The sequence below is a fragment of the Primulina huaijiensis genome, chromosome 16, assembly GCF_012295235.1.
Source record: "Primulina huaijiensis isolate GDHJ02 chromosome 16, ASM1229523v2, whole genome shotgun sequence".
Classification (NCBI taxonomy): Eukaryota; Viridiplantae; Streptophyta; class Magnoliopsida; order Lamiales; family Gesneriaceae; genus Primulina; species Primulina huaijiensis.
In genome coordinates, this window is record NC_133321.1 from 9466159 (window position 1) to 9476006 (window position 9848).

General features: G+C 39.8%; 1 non-coding gene across 1 annotated transcript; it reads right to left on the reverse strand.

Annotated features, from left to right (window-relative positions):
• Window positions 1–3161: 3161 nt before the first annotated feature.
• Window positions 3162–3234, reverse strand: TRNAK-UUU (transfer RNA lysine (anticodon UUU)). The gene has a single exon. It is a non-coding gene; the product is annotated as a tRNA-Lys (tRNA).
• Between the last annotated feature and the right edge of the window lie 6614 nt (window positions 3235–9848).

Genomic DNA, 9848 nt, shown 5'->3' on the forward strand with positions numbered 1-9848 from the left:
AAATAAAATACCAAATTTAAAAATTACCCAAATCGTCACCGCTCTCTATTCCACGATCACGCATCGAATAATCGCCTGAAACATGAAACTCGAAAAATAGTACAACGTGCATCACAAAACATAAATAATTTAAAGTAATGTATTCAAATAAATCATGCATCGCTAAAACTCATTTTAAATTTAAATAAATGAATTAAAAATTAAATAAATGCATGGGTTTTACGTGTACTGAAATTGGGCTCTACAATTTCCTCATGGAATTCCGTTCCGTTTTCACTGTTGTCATGTGGTGGTCCCTAATGAAATGAAGAAAGAACATCGTAATCTTCTTCGTCTTTTCGGCCCCCCACTCATACTGATACTGATTGTGCTTTCCATGTTTGCCATATTATATATTCCGTATGTAAGGTCTTGGTCTTACTTAAGAAGTATAGTGAGTTTCATTGATTGCTTTTCTACGCTTTCATAAAAGTAAGTTTTTTTGGGTGCTCATGTCCTTCTATGGCTCCGATACATTTACATAAAAAAATGATTTGTGGACCGACCGAATGGTGGGGCCTCCCATGTGGCGCACCCTCAAACCAATTGAAGGGGATTTCAAACTAAGCTAAGGAAGGTGATTCGCTCCAGGCCAAAAGAAAAAGCTCAAAGGATTATGTCGAGATCAGGTTGTGATAGTGGAACAATCCATGCAGCCAATCTATTTGTGATTGTCAAATAAAGAAATTCAAAAATTGGCTCCGATACAAGAGATCGGCCCCGAAGTAAGGTATTGTAATGCCCGAGATTTTATATCATGATTAAGCTGAGATTATTGATTATGATTTGATAAGATTATAAACGGATCACTCCGAGATCAGATTTAGGCAAAACATATGAAGTGTGTAAATTTTGGACAGAAAGAGTGGCGCCCGAGCGGTAGAAAATAACCGCTCGAGCGCCAGTGTTCAATAGGATTATGTTTTGGGCAGAAGGTGCGGCGCCCGAGCGGTAGTTTGTGACCGCTCGAGCGCCAGTGCATCCCAAGCCGAGTAACCGGACAGAGTGTTCGGTGCCCGAGCGGTAATTGTTAACCGCCCGAGCGCCGCTTGGAAAGTGTGAAGAATAAGACACGTATCTTCGCATGCAACACGGATATATATATAGAAATAACAAGTTTCAATTTGATCAGAACATTGGAAAAGGAATCGAGAAGCTCTGAGAAATATCCTTACGCCTTTTATCGTGTAGATTTGTGATTTACGAAAGATCCGCCCGTTAGATTTTGAATCCGACTTCGGTACTGTGTTTCTATCAGCAGAGGCTACAACTGGACGTAAGTTTTGTTACGTTTGGATATGATTTGAAATTATGATGTTGTCAAAATTGAATAAGAATCATATATGGTGTTTCTGATACAGTAGACATCGTATAATTGAAGTCAGATTGAAGAACAGATTGTGTATGTAATTGTTATGATTTTCGGAGTTGATTTGATTGAGATTCGATATCACGGTTGTATTGTTATTGATTATGAGTTGTACCGATATTGATTAGGAGTTCTTGTATTATATCTGTGATGTTGATATTGACGGGGTTATCGAGATTGTATTGTTATGCCGTCGAAACATCAGTAGATTGATATTGATCAGATTCACGATTGATTGAGATTGTATCATTGTATCGTTGATATTGATCAGATTGTGTTTTGATTTAAGTATTGATAAGAACGAATTGAGTTGTATATTGATATTGTACCTATTCGATTGTCATTACCAGATTGGGTATGGACAGAGTTGAATTCGAGACTTCGTCTTCGTCAGACCGAGAAGAGAAAGGTATAAATTAATGTTGAGTTGGGATTGCACAACTCGAGTGAGGTTTGACTCGAGTTTCCCTAAATCACATACTTTATTTTATTGCATTGATATTTGTAATTAATGAATGAATTGATATGCTTGTTCTATTGATTTATAGATAGCAGGTATTAAATGATTGGTCTTGTGACAGAAGGGCCGGATAGTGAGGAATCGTCATTGGCCCATTGCACTTTGTCAAAGGATAGTGTATGGCGGAAGTGCCATAGTCTTTGACGGATAGGTCAGGACATCGGACGTTTGGTCATATCGAAGTGGATAGAATTGGAGTTTCTTCTATTACTGATGTTCGGTATGGAAAGGGCCAAAGTCCGTGAATAAGAACATACCACCACCCCGATCGGGAGTGTAGGTGGGTGTATGTTCTTATTCTGATCGGGATCCCTAGATTAGGACTGAGTCGAGTCTGAGTCTGAGAATCACGGAGAGTGATTCATTGCTTGATATTGAATTATGTTCCTGATTATGGTACATCTTTAGAATATGATTTATTATTGATATTGATTCATGTTTCGGATTTTGATACATGCGATCAATATTTGATTCATGTTTCGGATTTTGATACATATTATGAATGCCTGTTATATGCTTTTATATTGTCGGTATGATTGCATGTATACATGGTTTATACTGGGATTGTAATTCTCACCGGAGTTATTCGGCTGTTGTCTTGTTTGTATGTGTGCATGACAACAGGTGGGACAGGATTCGGATCAAGAAGAGAACGAGTCAGGACTAGTTAGCGTGGAGATCCGGGCTCAGAAGTAGATTAGGATTCAGTACAGATATGTCGTTGAACCTATTAAATGTATTTAGTACAGGACTTGTACTTTTAGATTTATATGTACATTATGTTTCCGCATTGCATTTTAAAAAAAAAAATTTATGTCCCACATTACTTAATTGTGTATTTGATATGAATAACGATTAGGGAAATGAATTAGCGTCCGGGTCCCCACAGGTATGGTATGGTGGATGCCAGCAACTTTCACTTGTTAGGAGTAGTGGGGCTGAACAAAGAGCTCTTTGTATACGTTGGGTTTTCTGGGCTTTGATGCTTACCTCATTATTATGAAAAAAGGGGAAGGTTTTCTGAAGGAGCTTTTCAGCCTGGATTGTTGGTCCGCCCTATAGTATAGAATGAATAAAGAGAGGTTTATCGATGACTACGCCACTCAACTACTACTCCTTACCTCACCCCCATGTCACTTAAAGGGCGAAGTCGCGGAAGCGAGTCTAAAGGCCAAAGAGTCATCTTTCAAGTCACGAATTAGTCCTTACACACAGTAGAGTGTAAGGCAGGTTTGGGTATAGCAAGACTTGAACCTGCGACCATTAGGTTAAAAGTTCAATGCTCTACCAACTGAGCTATACACCCCAAAAAAGATGTAGTAGGAAATAAGAATTGGTGCAGAAAAGAGGGTGGCCCCCTTTCTTCTCATCATATTAAAGGAGTGCAGCTTTGTATGAGGCTCGTACTACAGAGCAAGCGAAGAAAACGTAAGGGCGCGCGTTAGCACTCCTGCCAAAAAATGGCCTAGCTAACGTGCCCCTTTATTTATTAGATTGGGTACTTGTTTCCACTCATTGAAAATTCTATCTTAAAAAAAAAGTCAACGGGGGATACTAAAATTTCTCTCACTGACACCATTTACGAGAAGGTGAGGGCTTCTTTCTTTCCAGCCGCTCAATTGTTCGAGCTTTGTTCCAATTCTACAAAGGTAGAATGCCTGGTCGAAGGCCCAGTATTGCAGGTAGCAGGATTGTTTTGGCTCCTGAGCGGGAACGAAAAATAGGCGATGCACCATCCTTGCTGCTACGTACGTTTTCCTTGACAGATTCAGCCAATTGAATCCACACTCAAACTCAAAGGAGGACCACAAGCTCGAGGCTTGACGAAACAGAAAGTATCAGCATTAAGAAACTTCTTGGGGAGCAGTAAAAGAAAGAGACCGACATTCATTTTTTCATGAATATGAATATTCATAGCTGAGTCTACTAAAAGAGGGACCAGTCTCATGTGGTGATTAGAGGACACCTCTGATGGTTCACCTCTAATGTGACACACTGCCTCCCACTTATATGATCAAGGGGATCAGTCGGCTAGTTTTCGGGGCTATTCTTCTTCCGGGGAGAAAAAGTCGTCCCTTCTACTGATCGAACCCTCGATCGGAGGTCTTCGTCAACATGTTACGAAGATCCAGTCTTCGGCGGGTCACCATTACTTGACTTAGAAGGCAAAGTTCTGGGCAAGGGAAAGCCCAGTGCACCTGGTGCAAATGAATTTTTTTTTTATGATATACCAATCAGAATGGAGGGTCCTCCCTACCCCTACGTACATGATTGATAGAATAACTACGTAGGTAGGGAGGTCAACTTGATGCGGTAGAGGCATGAGTGCAGTTCGATCTTGGGGTGTATTCATTTTTAGTGAGTAGGGCCTCTTTCTCGTTGATCAACTCACCTCCACTCTATTGAAAAGTAGGAATTCCTACGTTGTCAACGAACGTGTCTCGGGCCGGATTGACTAACCTAACCCTCCTTTAAGGAGGCACTTCCATAATTGGGTGCTCTGCTTTAGTGTGATTGACAAAGGCTAGGTTTGGTAATACCCAAAACAATTGAAAAGAGATCAGAGTCGATAGTTGTTGGCAAGGAACTTGATCCCCCCCAAAAAAAAGGGGAGGAGCTGCGGTCGATCTCTAATTCTGGAAAGAAGTCGGGGCCCCTTTTCCAAGTCTATTAGATAGAAGATGATAGAGGACCAACTATCGTTGTCATGCACAAGACGGTGCCCTTTCACTTCGAGTTCCTTCCTATGTAGCAAAATCTGATGATACGCTTTGGAGATCTTACCTACCAAATAAAAGGCCTGCTAGGTTATGGAAATCGCTCAGGCCAGTGAGGATGATGCGAACATGGGTGGTCAATCTCCGAGGAAAGTATGGGATGCGAACACGGGTGATCAAGCTCCGAGGAAAGCATGGGATCCTTTAGAGTTGTCGGAGGGACCAATCACGAAAGGACGACTTAAGAAATTCAAAGTGGCACTACAAGGAGTAAATAGCAAGAAAAAAGGGCTTACGAGCAAGGTGCAAAGTCCCGAAGGGTTCGTGTTGCATGGGAGTACGTGTAATGCCCAAGAATTGTAGGTTAATAAGATGAGATTATGAAGTTTTGCATGGAAAGGACACCGCCCCCGCGCCCTATCTTCTACCGCACCCGCGGTTGTAACTCATGAAACGTGAAGAATTACAGTAGGGTCACCGCACCCGCGGTCCAAGACATACCGCACCCGCGGTCTTCGATTTTGACATATCGAAGGATTGCCGTAGCTTGAGCGCACCCGCGGTGTAGAGGTAGCGCACCTGCGGTGCTCTGTGCGAGAAATCCACCTTTACTTCTCAAGTTGACACATGGCATGAGTGCTGGTTCATCTCTTCCTCATTCAGCAGACCAGCAACGAGAGCTCCCAAGATTTTCCTCTTTTCTTCAACATTTGGTGGTGACAAATCCGTTTAACCAAATTTCTATCCGAGACTAGATTTGTGTTCCTCTCTTCAATAACTTCGTAAGGATGTAAGTCTTGTTTATTTCCTACCTGAAGTGAAGTTTAGATGTTGGGGGAAATTGATAAGATTGAGATTATGTGTTCTTATGATTATGGTGATAGTATATTTGAAACCGGATCGAAGTAATGATACCGTATGCGATTATTACGATTTTCCAGTATATATGTGTATGAAATTATGCAGATTTTTAGAGTTTGAAATGTTTATGATATTGATTATGATTTGTGATTTAGTATCGATTGTTGTTGAGTTGATCGGTATCGCAAGATTACGCCGTTATGCCGTTGAATTGTATCGAGATTGGATATTGAACCGTACTAGTATTGGTTGGAGTTGGAAATTGATCTTGTGATATTTGACATTGCCATTTCAGATTTATATTGACAAGATTCGACTTCAAGATTTTGATCACGATAAAGACTGAACAACGGAAGGTATAATTCATGTTGATTCGGGAAAATATAACTCGAATTAGATCTGAGTTGAGTTTCCCAAAATCACATACTAGATTGTTATCTTTTTATATGTTGATGCTTTGTTTATAGATTTATATTCAAGCATTGAGATAGGAGAGTCCTTGGTAGATTAGCCAAGCCGGATGTTCGGTTGTGTCGATGGGCGTAGGAGAAGATTCACTCCTATTGTAGACATTCGATACAGAAGACCGAAGTCTGGGAATAAGACGTTCCGCCACCACGATTGGGAGAGTAGGTGGGAGACTTGTTACGTCTTATTCACACCGGGATCCCTAGACTTAGATATGAGTCGAGTCAAAGAATAAGAGTCGAAGAATTTTATCTGTATTCACTAATGAGTCATAATTACTGAGTCATGTGTTATGATTTTGTATTTACTTGCATGACATGCATGTATACATGTTTTATACTGGGATTTGTTCTCACCGGAGTTTCCGGCTGTTGTTGTGTCTGTATGTGGACAACAGGTGGGACAGGATCGGGGTCACGCAGAGGATGAGAGATCGAGATAGCGTGGAGATTACGGGCGTAGCAGAATAACTAGTTGTAGTATTAGGCATGTATTAATACTTTTAGTACTAGTTTGATTGTATAACTGAAAGGAGATATGTATTTGCTTTTAATGACATGCAATAAATTTTATGTATGTGTGTTATGTTAAAAGAAAAATTTTGACCCACATTTTCTAACAAAGATCCGATTAGTCCCAAAGATAATTGAGTTAGAGCCCGTCCCCACAGTACGTTTGGGGGCCAATGGAACACTATTCAAGCAATTCCATTATATGTCAAAGAGTGAAAAATCTCGTGCCTACACGGACCCCACCATGGACTTAAACACGGGGCCCGTGTCCATTACACTTGAGGACGAGAACTACATTGTCTACACAGACCCTACTCCGGATCCATACACGGGGTCCGTGTCCTTTACATTCGAGAATGAGAAATTACAATGGCTACACAGACCCCACTCCGGACCTCTACAAGGGGTCCGTGTCCTATAATATCTGCGAAGATTTGGTGCAGATTTTTCTTAGATAATTACCTTTTTTTATTATCCTTTTGATTTGATATGTATATTTGGACGAAATTTTACACACTTTGACAGATTATTGATTATTGAATTATTTTGTCTTGAGTTTTCTCTCAAACAACAAAAACTTTTTGCTTTGTATTCTTCAAAATCAAACTTATCAAGGATTCGTTCTTGTGGCGTTTGTCGATTGATATTATACGGGTTGTCAAGAACAAGTTCTTTGAATGTTCGTCTGATTCTTCAATTGTTTCAATCATGATTATTTGTTGCTAAGTTTTTATAGCTTAAAGGTGAATATCACAAATTCATATTTGTTCAAAAGATCACGACAGCATCGATCCTTGTTTGTTATTGAATCGAGGGCGCGATTCCAATTAATCGTGTTTGCTATTCGTTAGTACGAGGATTCATATCATTTGGTATCAGAGCTTTGGTTCATTGAATTCAAGAAAGTTTTAAATTTTCAGATCTGCAATTATCCTTTCAATTGTTTTTCAGATCTGCATTATACTATCGTTCTTAGTCTTTGTGAATCTGTGATTCTCCAAATTTGATGCATTTTTTTCCCCTTTCTCCTTGAATTTCGAGTTTCAAGTAAAGGGAAAAAAAGTACAAAAATTCGAAAATTTTGCTACAAATTTTTGTTGGTATTTTGTTCTACTTTCTTTGGAGAGTCATATTCCATTCTCTCACAGTCAAAAAAAATTATTACTATATTCAAATTGCTTGTCTTCGCAGTCCAAGTGGGTCGATCACAATTATTCACAAGTTGAACTTGATTGTTGGATATTTTCAAATACAAATCTTGAGCACCCTTTTGATAGAACTGTCAAATTCGAGTGAAAACACTTTGAGTGCGATCGTTATTTCTTTGGAGTGACTAGTGAGTATTTGTTGTAAGCAAAAAAAATAAGAGAGGAGTGACTGTGAGCATTTGGGTGAGGAATATCTTTTGTTTTCTAATAACGTTTTCTTGCAGGTACAAATCTGAAAAGTAAAATGGAGAGGGAGGTAGAAGATAGTTCGAACCAAGGGTTATTTATCTAAGGTTCAAATGGAGGCATTGTTTGGGCATTTCACTAGGATGATGAGGGTTGAGTTGGAGCCATTACATGAGAGGATGAGTAGGCTTGAAGTTAGTATTAGTGGAGATAAATTTAAGCCTAAAGATTTGGCTAGAGGAGAAGAAGAGGAAGAATATGATTTGGGCGGAGAAGAGGAAAGACAAAATGAGAATTGGGGTAGGAATGGAAGAGGTAGAGGATTTGGTAGAAGAAGAAGAAGAGAAGCCGTACGCGGTAGGCACAATGATGGGAATAGAGAGGATAGTAATATGGGTAGTATTAAGATGAAAATTCCATCATTTCATGGGAAATCTGACTCGGAGGCATACTTAGAATATGAAAGAGGGTAGAGGTTGAGTTTGAATTGAATGTCACCACTTGATACGAATTCTCGTATGAACGAAAAGCAAACACGATCAATTGGAATCGCGCCCTCGATTCAATAATGAACAAGGATCGATGTTGTCCCGATCTTTTGAAACAAGTATGAATTTTGTGGTATTCACCTCTAAGCTATAAAACTTAGCAACAAATAATCACGAGTAAAACAATTGAATTATCAGAAAAACTTTCAAAGAACTAGTCCTTGACAATCCGTATGAAATCAACTGACAAACGCCACAAAGTTTGAACTTTGATAAGTTATATTTTTGATGAACACAAAGCGAAGCTTTGAAACAGTTTGAGAGAAAAACTCAAAAGTTTGATAAACTATCAATAATAATCTGAATTGTGTGTTAATTTTCGTCCGAATATGTCTACATATCATTAAGAGATAACAATATCTAGTTGACAAAATAATTAAAACACTAAAGAAGGGAAAAAATCTCGCCCAAATGTAAAGGACACGGACCCCTTGTAGTGGTCCGGAAATCCGTGTAGGCACGGTAAATTTCCACGTCTCGAAAGTAGTCGACACAGACCCCGTGTACAGGTCCGTGTAGGCTCTGATTTCTTCATCCTAGAATGTAATGGACACAGACCCCGTGTACAGGTACGTGCTCGGGTCCGTGTAGCCTCTGTCGTTCAAAAGTCGCTTGAATCATGTTCCTTTGGCCCTCACACGTACTCCCATGCATCAAGCCTTCCGCACTATGCACCTCACTTGTAAGTCCTTCTCTTTTTCTCATAAGTCCATGCAACGCTTCCTAGAACTTTTTCAGTCGTCCCCTCGTAATTGGTCCCTCCGGCAATTGTAAAGGATCCCATGTTTTCCTTGGAGCTTGAGCATCCGTGTTTGCATCATCCTCCCCTTCTTGAAATGGATTTGTCCTCAAATCTCGCTCATCACCTACATCAAACAAAGAAAGATCACTAACATTAAAAGTACAACTGACGTTATACTCACCTGGCAGATCAAGTTTGTAGGCATTGTCATTAATCCTTTCGAGGACTTGAAATGGTCCATCACCCCTCGGTAGTAGCTTTGAACGTCGCTTCTCAGGAAACCTTTCCTTCCTCAAGTGTAGCCACACCCAATCTCCCTTCTCAAATATCACCTTCTTCTTCCCTTTGTTGGCTTGCTTGGCATATTGCTCATTTCTCTTCTCAATGTTGGCCTTGACTTTTCATGCAACCCCCTAATAAATTCAGCCTTCTTTTTTACATCCATGTTCAACCTTTCACTCACAGGTAAAGACATCAAATCCAACAGAGTCAAAGGATTAAAACCATACACAATCTCAAATGGCGAATAACTAGTAGTAGAATGCATGCAGCGATTATAAAAAAACTCAACAAATGACAAACAATCTTCTTAATTCTTTAAGTTCATCTTAAGCACAGCACGCAAAAGTTTTCCTAAAGTCCTATTAACAACTTCAGTTTGCCCATCCTTTTGAGGAT